The sequence below is a fragment of the Ambystoma mexicanum genome, chromosome 8 (assembly GCF_040938575.1).
Source record: "Ambystoma mexicanum isolate Mex_15411 chromosome 8, UKY_AmexF1_1, whole genome shotgun sequence".
Classification (NCBI taxonomy): Eukaryota; Metazoa; Chordata; class Amphibia; order Caudata; family Ambystomatidae; genus Ambystoma; species Ambystoma mexicanum.
This window is the reverse complement of record NC_090929.1, coordinates 1,195,223,191-1,195,239,785: the sequence shown is the minus strand read 5'-3', so window position 1 is coordinate 1,195,239,785 and position 16,595 is coordinate 1,195,223,191. Positions and strand designations below refer to the sequence as shown.

General features: G+C 44.2%; 1 protein-coding gene across 1 annotated transcript in view; it reads left to right on the top strand.

The window, feature by feature from the left end:
• The window catches only part of MINPP1 (multiple inositol-polyphosphate phosphatase 1), a 609,776-nt gene that overhangs the window by 88,795 nt on the left and 504,386 nt on the right, over positions 1-16,595 (top strand). The gene's annotated exons all lie outside the window — the stretch shown is intronic.

Here is a 16,595-nt window from a genome sequence, read left to right as displayed (position 1 = left end):
GACCGCTTAGTGCAGTATTAAATAGTTATTGTGTGTTAATACTTGACATTGAGTAGCTTAAGGCCCCTCCAGAAAGTATGAGTTGTTTTACTAGCTCTGAACTGAGTTCTAAAAAGTAATGTTACAAGGAGTATACTTGTAACAGGGTTGGTATATTCTGCGATTTTATAATTGAGTTTCACTGAATGACTGACGGGGTCTACTATCCTTGAATTACTGATTGTATTCTAAAAGTATATGTAACCTGGTTTTACTCCCCAACAATAGTTGATTGCATTCTGAATGGGTTATAGATTTCACTCGCCTTGAACGGCCGATTGCTATTCTGAATAAGGTTATACTTTTGGGTTGTATCCCTTAAGTATTGAGTGTTTTTTTCTAATTGTGTTTTTATAATATGTTATAGTACCTATTTCCCCAAGATTTATCTGGGCCTACTTGTATTTAAATAAACCATTTATATTTGTAATACACAGTGTTTCCTTGGACCTTATGAATGTTAGAATTTCTTTGTACCAAGCTACAGCCCTCTCTCCCTACTAAGATAAACCTGGCTGCTCTGTCCATGCTACCTCATTCTCGGGTGGTACAGCCTTATACTAAGAGTGCAGTTTATCTACTGCCTCAGATGTTTGGTTTTATGAAGCTCTTAGTTGAACTTTAAAAACTGTTCTAACTCCATGCCTCGCTTCTTCTCCTCAGAAGATGAAAAAACCTGTGTGGGGAGACAATTTGGAATGCAATCTGTGTTGTTCTTAAATCAGTCCCTTGCAAAAGAGCTGCCTTGGCTGACTAGTTTGTAATTGGTTGAGCATTGATCTATATTCAACTAAGCAATTGTAAGTGATAATGAAGCCATGAATCAAAAGAAAGCATAGAAAAACAAAATAACATGTAATATGTATTTCAATCATGCCTTGGCTTGTAAAGTTTATGCCGCATAATTTATGTCTGACCTAAACATTTGTCATGTGACCTGAAAAAGGTATATGATCCCATAAGGGTTCGAATAAACTTGCCAAAAAACTGTTCCACCAGAGTTTACTTCAACTATCTGAATGTAAATATACACCAAATAAAAAAATATTCCATTTTGAAACCAGCTTGCAAAGCCTGAACATCCAGGATAGTAGTAAGGTGTCCAAACCGATGAGAGGAGCTAGGAAGCACTTATCATCACTGGCACCTTTAGTTGTCAAAGGGGGGGAACCGATAGCATAGGTGAAACTGAATCGTATAACCATTGATCAACTATATAAGGTAAAAGAAGAGATGATTGAGGTAAAGAATGAGATATGCGACAGTGGTCAGAAACCTAACACTATCCAGAGGCAACGGGAGACCACTCTCAACCTGGGGCAGTAGACCTACAAGGATACTGTAGCTGTCGTGGCTCAGAGGTGGGGTGATGGAGTTGTGAGGGCCCCAGGCTCTGTCCAGTCTGCATGTGCCTGGATGAAACTGCAAAGTACTATGTGATGAATCTTGTGGAGCCATCACTAATTCCCCAACTGTGGCCTCCTTCCATGTGGCCCGGGGATGGCAGCCGTTACCTTATCCTGACCCTGGGGGTGGTAATGTGAGGGAGGATCATATGGGAGGAGACGACTGCCGAGGGAGGTGGTTACTCCATTGGGAGAGATGCAGTATTTATCCCCCCCTTTCTTCTGGGGAAATCGCTATGACACCCAAACCTTTGGATGGCACCCTGCCATTCTAGTTCAAATCCCCTTCCTACCTCCAACATACTCCACACACGCATAACATCTCCCGTTTCTGGTGTTTTTTCTTAACACAACTCCTAAACAACTGTATTTTAGATATCCCATAAACTCAAGGGACTTCAACTCCCATAAAGCCTCTAGTGCTGGGACGAGGAAGAGTAGGGAGGAGTTGAGGCAGATTGAGAAACCCAAAGTTGAATGTGCAGACTAGTTGTTTGGTTAAATCACAAGAGTGTGGGACATTTAAAAAGGACATCTGCGCTCCAAGTGAAGACATAACGGGCACATCTTGTGGCAGCTCGCAAACTCGAGAATAGCATACCGGTGCGGTGAGAAGGCAGAGACGCACCGGGCACAGTTGGAGGACTGTCAGAGTACCGGGACCAGCAGAGAGTTCTCGCAGATATGGCTGTGCCGAAAAGCAGCATTCTCAAGTCCAGGTCATGGTGAGAAGCCAGCAGTAGAGTGTGGAGCAGAAAGAAATGCAGGAGTAAGGTCTGCAGTGCACAGGAGGCCGTCCCAGAGAGGATGCTTCCTCGCAGGTACACTCCACGGGTTTGCAAGTACTGTTGTCTGCCCAGAGGCATTGGGCACCCCAGGGCGTACCGACAGGCATGTACACAAGTAAATGATTTAAGATTTGAATACCGACCAGATAAAGTGCAATGACAAAACTTGCACAAGTATCCATGTGTGAGATGCCGATATGGGGAGAGTTGGAACAAGTATTACCTTCAACAAAAAAATAGAAATACAGCGAAGTGATACAAATGTGGCATACTTAAACTACAGTGAAAATGAAGTGCTGGTGAACGAAGTACACCAGGCTGTTGACATTTGGGTGGGGAGGGAAGATACCTGGCAGAGAAGTATACCAGGAACCCAGAGAAGGATTCCTGGCAGGGGAGTATACCAGGCAATCCACCAAAAGGATAGCAAGTTGTAAGACAGAGTGGCAAGATACATGGCAGGGTAGTATACCAGGGGATCAATGAAGGCCATAAAGGAAGTCCTGGCAACCAAATAAACCAGGCATTTTGGAACTGAATACAATCTTTAAAATTCTGGGAATATACCTGGCAGGAGAGTACATCAGGGATCTCAAGTACCCATACAAGGATACCTGGCAGGGGAGCATACCAGGAGATCCACCAAAGATGTAAAAGGTAAGCCCTTGCCACCAAATAGACAAGGCACTTAAGAACTTTTAAATTGTGGGAAGCTACCTGCTAGGGGAGTATACCATGGGATCTGAAGAGTCCACCAAAGGATACCTGGCAGAGGAGCACGCCAGGAAATCTAAAGAGATTTGAAATTTCTTATCTTAATAAGAATTCTTGTAACGCCTGTATAAAGAAACCAAGGAGGAGCTGAATGTTATGGAATGAATTGTTTGCACAAGAACTTTCTGAACCTAATTTAAATGGCCAAGAAACTGTTGTTTGAGACACTTGCCATAGTGCCTAAAAATCCAGGGGAAGGGAAGTCACCTCTTGATCCAAGGGTTTCTCCCTGGAAAATACTTTTCTGTTGGACTATGAACACTTTTAGCCACTTTTTTGCCAACTCTTAAGTCTGAGACATTTTCATACACTCTTAGTCTTGAGGGCCAGATGTTTTGGACACCAGCACAGTTTTATAAGTTTAATGACTCGACACAGAATGATCTTTTAGTTTTAGTTTCCTATGGAGGGAAACTCTCCTTAGGATTGGGATAAAGAGGTATTCATCTAACCCATTTCTGTTAAATAAACATGTCTGAAACTGAGAAAACTAAACCTTGTGTCCGCCTCTCATTTCTGACCCCTCGCAACTATTACTTGCTCGATCCGATGGCCAGTGTTCTTTTTCTTGCCGAAAACTGATGGACCCGTGTACGAAAGGGGATCGGGGCTTAAGCTCTGTTTTATGTTCTCTGACGCATGTAATCTGCCCCTGGGGAAAAAATTAAGTCCACAATTGGCCCAGGAAGCAGCTGAAGGTGAAACCCAATGGAAAGAGTAAAAAACTGCTAAACCCCCCAAGAATAGTGCACTCTGTGTCTTCCTTGGTAGACTCTCTATACCAGCATCTGTCTTCCCCTGGTGGCACAGGGAGAGTGCAGAGCACTGGCAGAGCCTGGAAGATGACGCTGGGCCCAAACAGCAGGACAATATCACAAGTACTGTGTAGGCAGCAGTAGGTATGCATTATCGGAGGGGCCAGGTAGATGAGGACAATAAAAGCAGAGGTAATGCTGGAACCAGGGATAAGGCATACTGACGACCTCATGGCAGGAAGGCAAGGAGGACAACCGAAGAAATAAGTGACCAGAAAGGATTCTGGACTGGCCAGAAACAAGGCGAGAAAGAGGAAGCTGGCAGCTTCAAACTGGATCGGGAACCAGAGCGTTAAGACGCATCTGGGAGCCAGGTCTTATAGAGGCCTTCTAATAGCTGTGCCACTGTGCACCAAGGGATATTTTGCCATGGCCACTAAAGACACCTGCCCAGTTGTGTAGGCACGGAAGCTGGGGGCGAGGCCACCTCCTCCACATGGCAGCACAAACCATTCAGCGTCCGCAACATGCGCAAGCCTCCTTAATATGTGTTGGCCATCAACAGAAGAACCCCATTGCACTAGATAATCTCCAAACAAGGTTCCAACAAGGATTGAGGCACCACACCCCACCAGGCAAGCATCCAGTCATGTGGAGGATGGCAAATGCATGTGCAGGGTGAGCTATTGGTTGAAGAGAAAGTGATAATTGGATATGAAAGTGCATGGAAAGTGAGTGAGACTAAGAGAGAGAGTTGGGGATATGAGTTAGACTGACTGGGAGAGTGTAAAGAGAGTGACTGGGGAGAAGGTGTGTGTGGAAAGTAGTAGGTGTGGAGAGGAATGGAGGGCTGTGGGAGTGCCGAGTAGTGGAGAATGGTGGGAGTGGACAATAGTGAAGAAAGGGGTGGAAATGGTGCAGTGCAGAGGTTAGAGGAACAGACATAAGGTGAAGGGACAGAGAGGAAAAGCGAGAGGGGGAGGAAGAAGAGAGTAGAAGACAGTGAAAGGAAGAAGAGCACATGAGGGCAAGGAGTTCAATGTGTATGCAAGGAAGAATTATCTTGGGAGACTGGGGTGCTTGGAAGGCATCGCCCCTTGCTACCATTCCTATTGTGAGCACCATGGTTGGGTTACACCAGAGACCTTGGAGGGAGTATGTTGGATAAAGCGATTGCCTTTAGGCCCTTGCCTGTTGCCAGGTAGCTCTTAAATCAATCTCTCTCTATTGATCATCTTCAGTTTTAGGGAGGGCAAAGCCAACAGAGACAAGAGAGGGGGGGGCGGCCTTTAGTGACATATTTTTAATAAAAAAACATTGAACAGTGTTCGCGAGTTGGTGTGTTCTTGAAGCCATCTTAACATATAAAACAATTGCAATCCATAGATCAACAAGTCAAGTTGGATTCAGGTCTTCACTTGCTTCTCTCCTGTCTGCAAATTGGCAGCATGGGCTTCGGATCTTCTTATCTTTCTTCAAGGACTTGCTAGACCATTCTGTAGAATGAGTGATAGCCTCTGCAGATTCTTGTTCCAAGGATTCATCATCTAAATGTAATATTTTGTTTGCCTTCTCGACTGAAGTGACTTGGTGGTGTTATCCCTTAATGTTAAAAATTAGCCTGAAGGGAAATACCAGATCTGTAAGAAACAACATGAAACTGTAGCCAAGAAGTAACATGCCTCATATTACATCTTTTTTGCACTGTAGTCTGGGCAAATGTGTATGTATTGTGGAAAGTCAGGCGTAGGAGAGGGACAAGAAGACCTATTTTCAAATGTCTTTTCTTTATTAAAATAAAGAAATGCCTCTCCTATCTCTAACTCTGCGATGGTGTTCCTTATTCTACAAATTAACAAACAGGTGCTTGTCAGGATGTCTTACAAAATAAACGTTGTCCTCTGTCCAAACCTTTTCTCACCGACTGACTTTACCAATAATACCAAAGAAAACGTACCCTAGAGAATTGGTTTACTCCCTTCCCAACCCCCTTTTTTGGCTTGGATTGCTGGTGCTTGACCACCACCCAATTCTGTCTCCGGTTCTCTCCTTTTGGTTCAGGCCTCAGCCTGCTGATGCTGTTCAAGAAGTTCGATCTCTTTCTTGACTTTCTAGAAAAACAGGGACTCCTGCCCCCTCACAAATGTCCTTCCAAAACAGTTCAGTCTTTTCTTACAGTATTTGTGTCTGATGAGCGATCAATAGTGTGGTAAAACACGGTTTGGAGATTCTGCCTCTTGTTCCAGTCTCACCTGGTTTCTCAGTGTTGGCTGGGATAGTTTGTCCTTCACCATTTGACTCCTCTTGGAGCCTTTGCCCCCTTTTGGGTTCTTGGTTTCAGTTTCACCCCCCAGGGTGTTTTCACCTCTCTTGTCTTTCTATTAGCCTGGCATGGGCCTTTTGGCTCTTCAGCAGGTCTCTCAGGTTCTCGCTATTCTCATCACTTTGTGGGGTATTGGGTTTATTAGTCCTTCGTGGCCTGTTCGGCCTCAATGTCCATATGGATTGCGAATTGTCCTGACCCTTTCTGTTGTTTACTAGGTCTCTCAACCGTGTTGGGCTGCACAGCCTCACTGGCCGCATGGGTTGTGGACTCTCCTCACCTCCTCGTGGGATGCGTCGGTGCTTTCCGCCCTCCTTCCTCTCGTCCTTACAGTGCAGGCACAAGCCTTAGCCCTTTTACGTTTCTCTATAAAATGAGAGAGGAGGCACGATTGGTTCTATGTTTCCGGAATCGAGGCCAACAGAGTGGGGTCAGCAACCAACCGCTTCACTTAAAAGGACCTGCACATTATTCTCTTGTTCAGTCCTCGTGTAACCAACACATTTTGTGAATTCTTGTTTCAAGGGAGATGTCAAACGCTTTACCTGGGGATCCCTTGTTCCCTAAGGTGGGGTCACCCCTAGTGAGAACCCCTAGGGGGTGTTAAGCAGAGTGGGCACTCACCTCTCTAGTCCCAAAGGGAGTGATGTCCCACTTGGGCAGCAGGGGCGGGAGTGGAAGGGACACATTCCCTGGATTCATCACACTATTGGATTGTCCAGCTTTTGCAAAAAGTTCTTTGTGGTGAAAAAAAATGAATTGTGGTTAGGACCAGAGGCGTTGCTATGGAGGGCTGAAGGGGCTATAGCCCTGGGTCTTTTGGTTGTAGCCCCGGATAGAAGCTAAGGGGAAACAACCAAAAGGCTAGCTAGCCCCAATTTCCGACAATCGTGATATTCGCATGTAGCCCCGGATATTTTCCAGACCTAGCAACACCAATGGTTAGGACATCTGGAGTAAAACATTTTTTTTCTGGTACACTGAGAAACGCTGTGGGATCTGTCTAATGGAATGTTTTTAGAATTGCCTTCTCCCTATGTCTTTTAATAAAGCCTCCAGATAAGCAGGCACACTTGCATCTCCTATATCTGATGGAATGCCCCTAATTCAATTGTTATTGTGGTTTGATTGATTTATTAACATTTTTTTCTCTGCCTTTTTTGGGTTTGTTTTTTCCTATTTCTATTCTTCCCTCCAAATCCTCTGTTTTATAAGCAAGATATTCTTTTTGTGGTCGGGAAGTACATTCTGTTTGCAGGATTGCTTGCAAAGAATAATTTCTGCCCCTTTTAACCTTTTTTTTTTTTAGTTTGATTGACACTTTTATTTAATTTGGATCTCGTGATAGTGAGTTCAGTTTTGCATTGTTCTTTTTGAAACATTTTGCAGAAGTTTCACTGCATCTCCTTCAGTAGCTGAAGTGTCCATTTTGACTTTTTGGGGAGGGGACAACTGTTAAAGAACTGCAATATTCTTTGACACATTCCTGCAGGTGTAAAATGTGTTCTTGAGATTTGCTGGTGAGTGGTTCAGCTGGTTGCAGACCCATGGCAGCATGTAAATATAGGTATGGGTACCGGGGGTGGCTGATCTCTCCTCACCCATAGGAAGAGGAGCAATATGTGGGGGGTTGTGGGGTGAGGAGAACCAGAGAGGGTATGGTACCGGGAAGACCACTGCCGCTTCAGGGTGGGAAAAGGCAACATTTCCCATCTGCCTTAAGGCAGACTTGGCGGTCATCGTCCGACTTCGGCAGCTCGCCGGGATATGTGCCTCTAACAGATTAAGTAAGTCTCTTTGGTTTCCACATCTCCGGGTAACCACATAGATTATACTTCACTGCCCCTTTTAGCTATTCTCTACCGCCGGGTTCACTAAATCTTCAGGAGATTGTTAAAACTCGCCCTTTTTACACTTCCTTTGCAGTATACGCCGTGGGACAAACATCGGCCATCCAGCAGAAATACATTTTCTTTTGGCCACACAAAAAGCATCTCGGCTGGCAATAATCGCCAAAAATCCTTATTATTAAAAGCAAATTAACTCTCCACTGTCTCTGCAAACCTGGGTGCCAACATAGTACCTTATGATGCTTCCCAGCCTCTTGATGTTCCCCAAAATCCACGGCAGCCAGTCACAGCTGATATAACCGAGATAGGTCGCTCAGCTAACAAAAGTGGAACTCCCATAGAACCTCTCAATACTGATAGATCGGAATCCCCAACTTAACATCAGTACTAATGAAAAAACACAACTGCCACCTGTTAGTACACACACCCCAGCCCACCCAACTAATTTGATCGATGACATGGATTTAAGAATTGCCTTTCAGATAAGGTCTTTAAATAAGCACGTGCTTGATATCCATGATTATTTGACTACTCACAACCTTGACATCTTATTCCTTACAGAAACAAGTGGTCCCATGATTAGCATGGCTATACCAGATGGATACTTTATTATCAGTAGGTACCGAGCCCAGAGCCGGGGGTGGGGAGCTGGCTGCCATAGTCAAAAACTGCTTTCAGTTCTTTGAAAAACTGAGTATGTGCGAGAATTGTGAGGTGCTACACCTGAAACTTACTCCAACCTTGTGCAGCTGTTTAAACCTTGTTATAGTCTACTGCCCACCAGGGGAAAATGGCCAGTTTCAATGAGGACCTGATTCGGCTGCTTAATACCACAAATGGCCCAAATTGCTCTACATTAGTAGTAAGAGACTTCAATAGATGGCTTCATGATCAAAGGGATATAGAAGCCTTGCCATTCTAGAGGGAGCACTCCTGGAAATTAACTTTAATGTAGAGAATAACGAACCCTCAGCTAAATCTGCTAACATCCTGGACTGGGTAATGTCCTGAAATCTGAATGTGAAAATAAAGGAGACCTGCCCTTGCACATGGTCCGATCATTGTGTAATTAATTTCACCATTCTTCTTGATGGCATCCCAAAAAAAAAACACAGAACTCCAAGGTGGTATACAATCGTAACTTTAAAAAACATCAAACCCTCCCACTTGCAGAGCTGTCTCCAAGACATTATGTCCGCCACGGCTGGCACGGACCCTCCCAAATTTCTTGTGGAGACCTTTTAATAAATGCTCTGACTAAAATGCAGGATAAAATCACCCCCATTAAGAGGAAACAATGAGGGAACATACCAATCATAAAAAGTGGTACACTGCGGACCACTCAATACTAAAAAAAACAAAAAACTGAAAAGGACTGTGGAACAAGTCTGGTTAAAATACCCCTCAGCTCTCAGCAAGGCAAACTGGAAGGCACTTGAGTGGGATTAGAAAACACAAATTATCACCACCAAGAAAAATATCTTCAATGAAGAAATAACTACGGCTAAAAATAACTCTTAAGCTATTTGAGACTCTGAAACTTCTCGAAAGCTCTAAAACCTTAACTCCTCCCATCTCCCCTTTAGACCAGGACTGTGAAGATGTTCAGTAGGCTTTTGCAAACAAACTTGGAACCGCTCATGACAACATTGAAAATGAACTAGGTCTTAGCTGAGGTTCCAAATGTAGGCAGTTGCCTTTTGTTGAAGATACAGAAAGACAACCAAAGTTCACATTTAAAACTGTCACAAACCTTGATATGGATAGAATTCTGTCTTCCATGCACTCAACCTCCTGTCGAGAGAACATTCCGGCTAAATTAATCTTGGATAATTAAAGTATCTACACACCATTCTTCACTAGACTTGTGAATGCTTCTTTCGATTATAGCTCAGTTGCTGAAGCTATTAAAGTAGTCATTATCACCTCTTTGGTGAAGAACGCCGGTATGGATCCTAAAGATGCAAAAAATGTTAGGCCAATTACAAACTCTAATTTTTGGCTGAACATCCTGGTTAAGGTAGCCACTACCAAATTGTAGGTCCACCTGGGATCATCTTCCATTTTTCACTGTAAACAATCCAGTTTCAGAGCTGCTCCTAGCACGGAGACTGCCCTGATCAATCTACAAATGCACGTGCTCGAGATGGTGGACCAGGGGAAAAGGGACTCCTGGTCTTCCTCGACTTATCCGGGGCTTTTGATTTGCTGGATCATGACCGCTTGATCTACACTCTATCGGATATTGGGAATTGTGCCCCCCAATTCACAAGATGGATTAAAATGTGTCTTTCCAAGAAACAATCCTCAGTATGTTGGGAAAATGTCTCTTCTAAATCGGGTCCTATTCTTTGTGGTGTTCCACAGGGGGCCTGTATTTTGTCCACGCTTTTCAATTTATATGTCAGACCCCTTTGTAATCTGCTGGAGACCTGAGGGATCTCTTTTACAAATTACACAGATGATACCCAACTGATCCCGGAAATCAGTGCGGATCATGACACCAATTGTATGAATCTGAATTCCATCTAAGGGGTCATCGAGCAAAAAACAAAATTCTGCTATTCGGAATTTCTGTGGCAAGAGCAAAACTAAGGAAGGAGTATTTGTGCTTCAGTATCAAGGACTGTTCCATCCCAATAGTTGGTAAAGTTAAAACACTGGGGGTTTTCTTTGATTTTATCCCTTAGTGCTGAGAGTCAGACCAATTACATCTCAAAGAACTACCACTACATCTGAAACTCCTGAAGAACATCAAGTTTTTTATTTCCGAAGCAAATTACTCCTCAATTGCTCGAGCCATTATCCTCTCCCGTCTCGATTATTGCAATGCCTTAATGGTGGGGGCTAGCAAAAAATGCATGCAACAACTGCCGACCCTCCAGAATTTCACTGTGCGCATTCGTAAAAACGTACCTAGATTTGAAAACATTTCTTCTACTACACAATCGTTACACCGGCTTCCCTTTCTCCGCCCAGATTCATTTCAAGATGGCATCCCTGGTGCACAAATGCCTGTATGGCAAAGCACCGGTTTACGTGAGAGTGTGTCTGATTGTATGAACCTGATCGTTCCCTTTGTTCCGTCAACCTTGGAGTGATGAACACCCTCAAGTACAAAAGGACCAAGGGCCTAGGAAGGGCTTTCCTGGTACTGGCAGCACTGGTATGGAACTCGCTGCCAAGTACCCTACGTCTGGACAAAAAATGTTAGGACCTTTTGCCTAACATTAAAAAGCTGTCTGTTAATTTAGCACCTTACCTTTATTATAACATCCTGGTCGTCTAATTATGAAGGCCCCAGCAGAGTCCTGTCATATGTCTGTATCTTTGTTTTGTACACCCAGAATCCTTTTGGGTCCCTGGCGCGTTACAAGTAAATAAATAAATGTAGAAGCCCTTCTTCATGTATTAAAACCGTGACCCTGTGAATCTGCTTGAATTCTGCTCTTCCATGATTGCTTGCAGTGTATGGCACCCCACAATGGCCATTGGAACTCTTATCTCACAAGTGACTGAGCATCTATGGGCAAGTACATAATTGCTCATCCCCACTCTCACCATGCACTGCTCTTACCATCTCTTACTTATCTTTACTCATCTGTTCATTCTACTCTGCGTAAAGTCATTTCACCTCTTCTCATTCCCATCACATCTTTTTCTCGACATTTCCCTCTTCTTGCTCACCTACTCACTTTATTCACAAAACCTCCAACCCTAACCTTTATCACTAATCCTCTTAACACATCTATCCCCAGCGCTTCTCTAATTCAGACTTCACATCACAGTGCTTCTACATCCCACTCTTTATATTGCTCTTTGGAATGCACATTCTGTCTATAACAAGACTCTGCAACCCTTGCTGCCCTTCACAACGCTGCCTAAACTTTCACCCACTCTCCCCGCTCCCATGAAGCCCTCCAACTGGCAGGTGTGGTGGTGTGGGACTGTTCTATTCTTTTCAAACTTCCTTCTCTCCTACTCCCTTACTCTCCTCCTATCTCCTGCAATTTTCTCTCTTATTCAAATACACCATTTCACCAATCACTGGCCTCCCCTATGATATACATATGATCTCTCTTACCGGCCACCTGGTCCCGCTGGTCAATTTATTGACCACCTCTCAACTAATTCAAATTAACTTGTATTAAACACTCTTGGGTGATCTCTCCCCTGATGATCCACTTAACTATTGCCCTATCTCTAATTCCTCTTTTCTCCTTAAGATTCTTGATAAAGTTGCCTGTATTGAACTACTGGCGTATTTGAGAAATGGTAACATCTTGAATAAGAGACAGTCTGGCTTTCGGGCAAAGCATGGCACAGAGTCCGCTTTGCTGGATTTGAAATCTAGGCTCCTCCGACATATGGACCAAGGCGACCCCAGCATGCTGATGCTGTTGGACCTATCCACTGCCTTCAACCTGGTAGACCATAATGTATTGGTCTCCAGGTTGAGGGAGGTGGCGGGTTTCTCAGCGCTGGCGGTTGATTGGGTTACCTCTTTTTTGAAAGATCGCCATTGGAGTGTGAGCAGCAATCTGGCAGATGCTAACAACGAGGAGCTGACTCAAGGCTTCCCTCAGGGAGCCTGTCTTTCTCACATATTCTGTAACATATTTGCAGTGACTTTCCTTGATTTCCTGGACAGTAATAACAGAGTTTACAAACTATGCAGACGATACTCTGTGTATGGTGTCTTTCTGGAGGATGAAACTAATATCAACAGGATTTACCTGCTCATCAAAAGTTGGATGTGCTCTAATGGATTAGCTCTTAACACAAGCACGACAGAGTTTATGCTTGTAGTTACTGATCCTAAGTTTCGTAAACTTGAAGACCAATACTCTAAATTGGTAATCGATGAATGTGTCATAGTGGTCAAGAAAAAAGTAAAGACATTGGGTATCTATCTTGACAGTAACCTTAACATGAAAGCGCAGGTTGGTAGCTTGGTGGCTTCGTCCTCCTATTATATTAAATTGCTTTTGCATGCCCGCGCTCTCCTCTCACAAAACAGTAGGGGAATGCTAGCAAGAGCATTGATAAGTTCCAGGATAGACTATTGTAGTAGCCTGCTGACTGGCCTCCCAATGTGCAAATTGAATGGACTGCAGGTAGTGCAGAAGAACACTGTTAGGGTTGTTCTGGACAAGAAGAGGTCAGCTAATATCTCTAAGGCTAGAAGGGAACTTCATTGGCTCCCTTTTAAAGAACTCCCTCTTTCGGCTCCTATCTATTTCTTTCAACTGTTTGAAGAATTCTGGCCCCACCTATCTCAATGAGGGATTTAGGCCTAAGGTGAGCAAACATAATCTCCAATCTAATAACCAATCTCATTTTATTGTCCCGGCATGTAGATTATCGCAGACCAAGGCCTGTGCCTTTTTTTCTGCAGCTCCCGTGTCTTGGAACAATCTTCCCTTGAAAATGAGAGAGGAAAACTCCAATCGTGTTTTCAGAAAAGGATTGAAGACACACCGGTTTAATTAAACACCTGATGGCTTCCCGAACGCTTTTCTACTCTTGCCCTTCTCTCTTGTTGGCTTGTTAACCTATGCATGTTACATGTTTGTCAGCACCCTTAAGCCTTAGGGTCAGCGGTCTTTGCGCTATACAAATGTTTAAATAAATAATTGACTCCTTTCATATCATCACCTCATCAATTCTCTCTCTCCACTCCTCTGTCCCCTCTTTAGCTCTCTTCTCCTTAACCACTCTCTCTTCTGTCCACTCTCTGCCCACCCATTCAAATAGTAACTCCCCTGACCTTTTTCTCCTTTCAACTCACTGACTCTCGTTTTTGCCTCAGTTTCCACTGCTACGTCCACTACACTTCCATTACCAACTGCAAGTTTCCTTCCTCCAAATTCCCTATCTAACTCACTGACCTACACGTCTGATGAAGCCTTCACTAAATTTTACGCTGCTCTTAACTCTTCCAACGCCTTTCACTTCCTCTTACTATATTCACTCCTAAACCCTCACCTTCACAGCCTTGGATTACACCTTCCATCCGCACCCTTAAAAGCATCAGGGAGGAGAAGGTTGTTTGTCTCCCCCCACCTTTGTGGCACACCATTTTGTCCCACTCATTTGGCAGGGACCCCTTTTCATTTAGATGTCGCCCCTTCCCTGGTACCCCAAACATACTTCAGTAAAGTTACTTCAATGCTTAAAACAACAATGTGGAAAAACCTTCACACTTGGCAAAGATCTAGACACTCCTCAGAACTCAAACTCTACCTGACTGCTCTTTACAACTACTCCTTTGCTCATTTCGTCTCAATCGTCTCAACCTAGGCGCCTCTACCCTTTCTGTTAACTATCTTGCCCTTTATTTTGCTTCTCATATTTCCAACATTCAAAATACCTTTGCAAATTAACTTCTATCCCTCACCTGCACACTTGCTCACTTTTCCGCACCACCTCTACCCTCCTCCTTTGACAAGGTCTTCCTTTCCCCCACTAACCCAAATTAGATGCTTGCCATTCTCAGGGCTAACCCTTCATGTTCCACCATTGACCCTCTCACACCACATAGTGAAACTCGTTGCTCCATATCTTGCTTCCCTCTTAAACTCCTTTTGACAGTGCCACTTTTCCATCATCCTACAAGTCGACAACTGTCATCCCTATATTTAAGAAAACCTGGCCACTCCCCATTACTGTTGGTGTTCGCCAAAGGTCAGTTCTGGTCCCACTTTTCTTCATTCTCTATACCTCGGCTCTTGGCACATTGATCTCCTCCTCGTTAAAGACTTTCCTAATGTTACGCTCACCTGGCTCCCACAGGGGTGTCGAGCGGAACTGGACAGCCACGGTCTCCACCAACGTGATGCGTAGTGCAGAGATGACGGACTGGACTGGCCCACCTAGCTTCGTCTGCTTGACCCGTCGAAGTAGTCTCCTAAAGTCGGGCAAAGGGAATTAGCCACCTGTGGATTTGAGTAGTAACACCTCACTGCGTCCCCACTTATCACTTCTGACATTCCCTTTCACCAAGCTCACCTTATAGTTTTGTATGATGAGCTCTCCATCCTTCCATCCTGCGAAGAATGCAGGGAAGAGTTCTGGACAAATCTTGGCTCCAAACCTCCGGGCGAAAGGCCGTAAGTATATAGTTCTAAAGAGTTCAAAATGTCAGAATAATCACTCTTGTCCAATTCCTTGTTTCTTTTGCAGCTTAGACCCAAAAGATGATCGTCTTGTGGCAGCTGAAAGCGTTCAGGTAAGAGTCTGTGTTTTGTAACACTGTCCAGTAAATGATGCCAAGGTTTAACTCGCTGCTTTCTCTTTTCTTGCAGGTGCAGCGTAGGAAGATTTGGCATGCTGGTGGATAATACCTCCTGCGGTAAAATCAGATAAGCATATGGTGGCAAGAGATTGTCCTTGTTTGTTCCCTTGGCTCACCTTGTTGTTTTCTTGTCCCCCTTAGGTGCTGGAATGCGGCAACCTGGTGATGGAGACAGCACCGGATCGTAGAGATGTTGCGAGGAACGGTGAGTATGGCGCGGCGCTGCTGCTGGCGATGCAACGCGTTTAAAATGAAGTCTGTTTCTGGTTCAAAGATGCGCTGAATCCAAAATCAGGTAAGAAATCCAGTAAAGTTCTTGTTCTAACCTTTCTTCTTCTTTCCCTTCTTTCTAGGCGCTCTGGACTCGAGGCAGGCGTGGCAGGATGCTGGATGCTGACTGCAGACACGGTGAGCGTTACGCTGCTGGATGCAGAATAACACGAACCATGTGCTGCTCTTCGGGCGTGGTTTAAATAGCCTTCAAAGTAGTCCCAGGTAAGTATTCCTCCACAACCATACCCGAGTAACAAAATAGTTCCTAAGATAAAATAGTCCCTTCAAGCCTCACATGGGCTTGGATGCTTGGATCCCTTGCAGCATGGTCTGCATCAGGTAAGTTTTAACATATGAGCCTGGCGCATATGGCGCCAGGACTGATGTCCCATATGAACCTGGCGCCACAGGCGCCGAGACTGTACCCAGATACCAGGATAACCCCTAACGGGGGTTGCTAGGTTGGCTCCAGGTAACATGATGCCTGCTTCTGGGGTTGATGGACTTGGTCTGGATGCCCGGGGGTAGGCATCATGACACCTAAAGATTTGAAGTAGACCTTACCACAATTTACTTGTAGTGTTGGGCGCTTTTGTCCAGGTAGGCGAGTATACCAGGATGGGGACCTTTTAGTGGTAGTCCTGGCAGGTTTGCTGAGCAGAAATACATCAATAAAGTACTGTACTGGTTGAAGGATTTGAGAAGAAGTGATAAAAGTATTACCCAAGTCTTATATGAACTGTTGAGTTGTGGAACAATCCTGATAACATCTTTTCTATTTGAAAAGAAGTGGCAACTTACTAAAGTGTTTCACAAATTGTTGTGAAATCATCCTGACAACATTTGTTGTTGATACAGAAGAATTGTATAAGTGTTTAGTTGCTCAATAGACTGATCTTCTAAATGAACTATTGGTTGAAGTCTGAGTGGACGACTTTTCGAACCAGAAGAACTTTATGGTCCAAACTTGGTTACTAAAAAGAAACTATTTGAACTTTTGAATGAAAATCCTGCTTTGAATCTGAGGAAGGGGATCTGATCCAGGTTATAAGGATATACAGTTATTAGGTCTATGTTGAACTTAACTGTT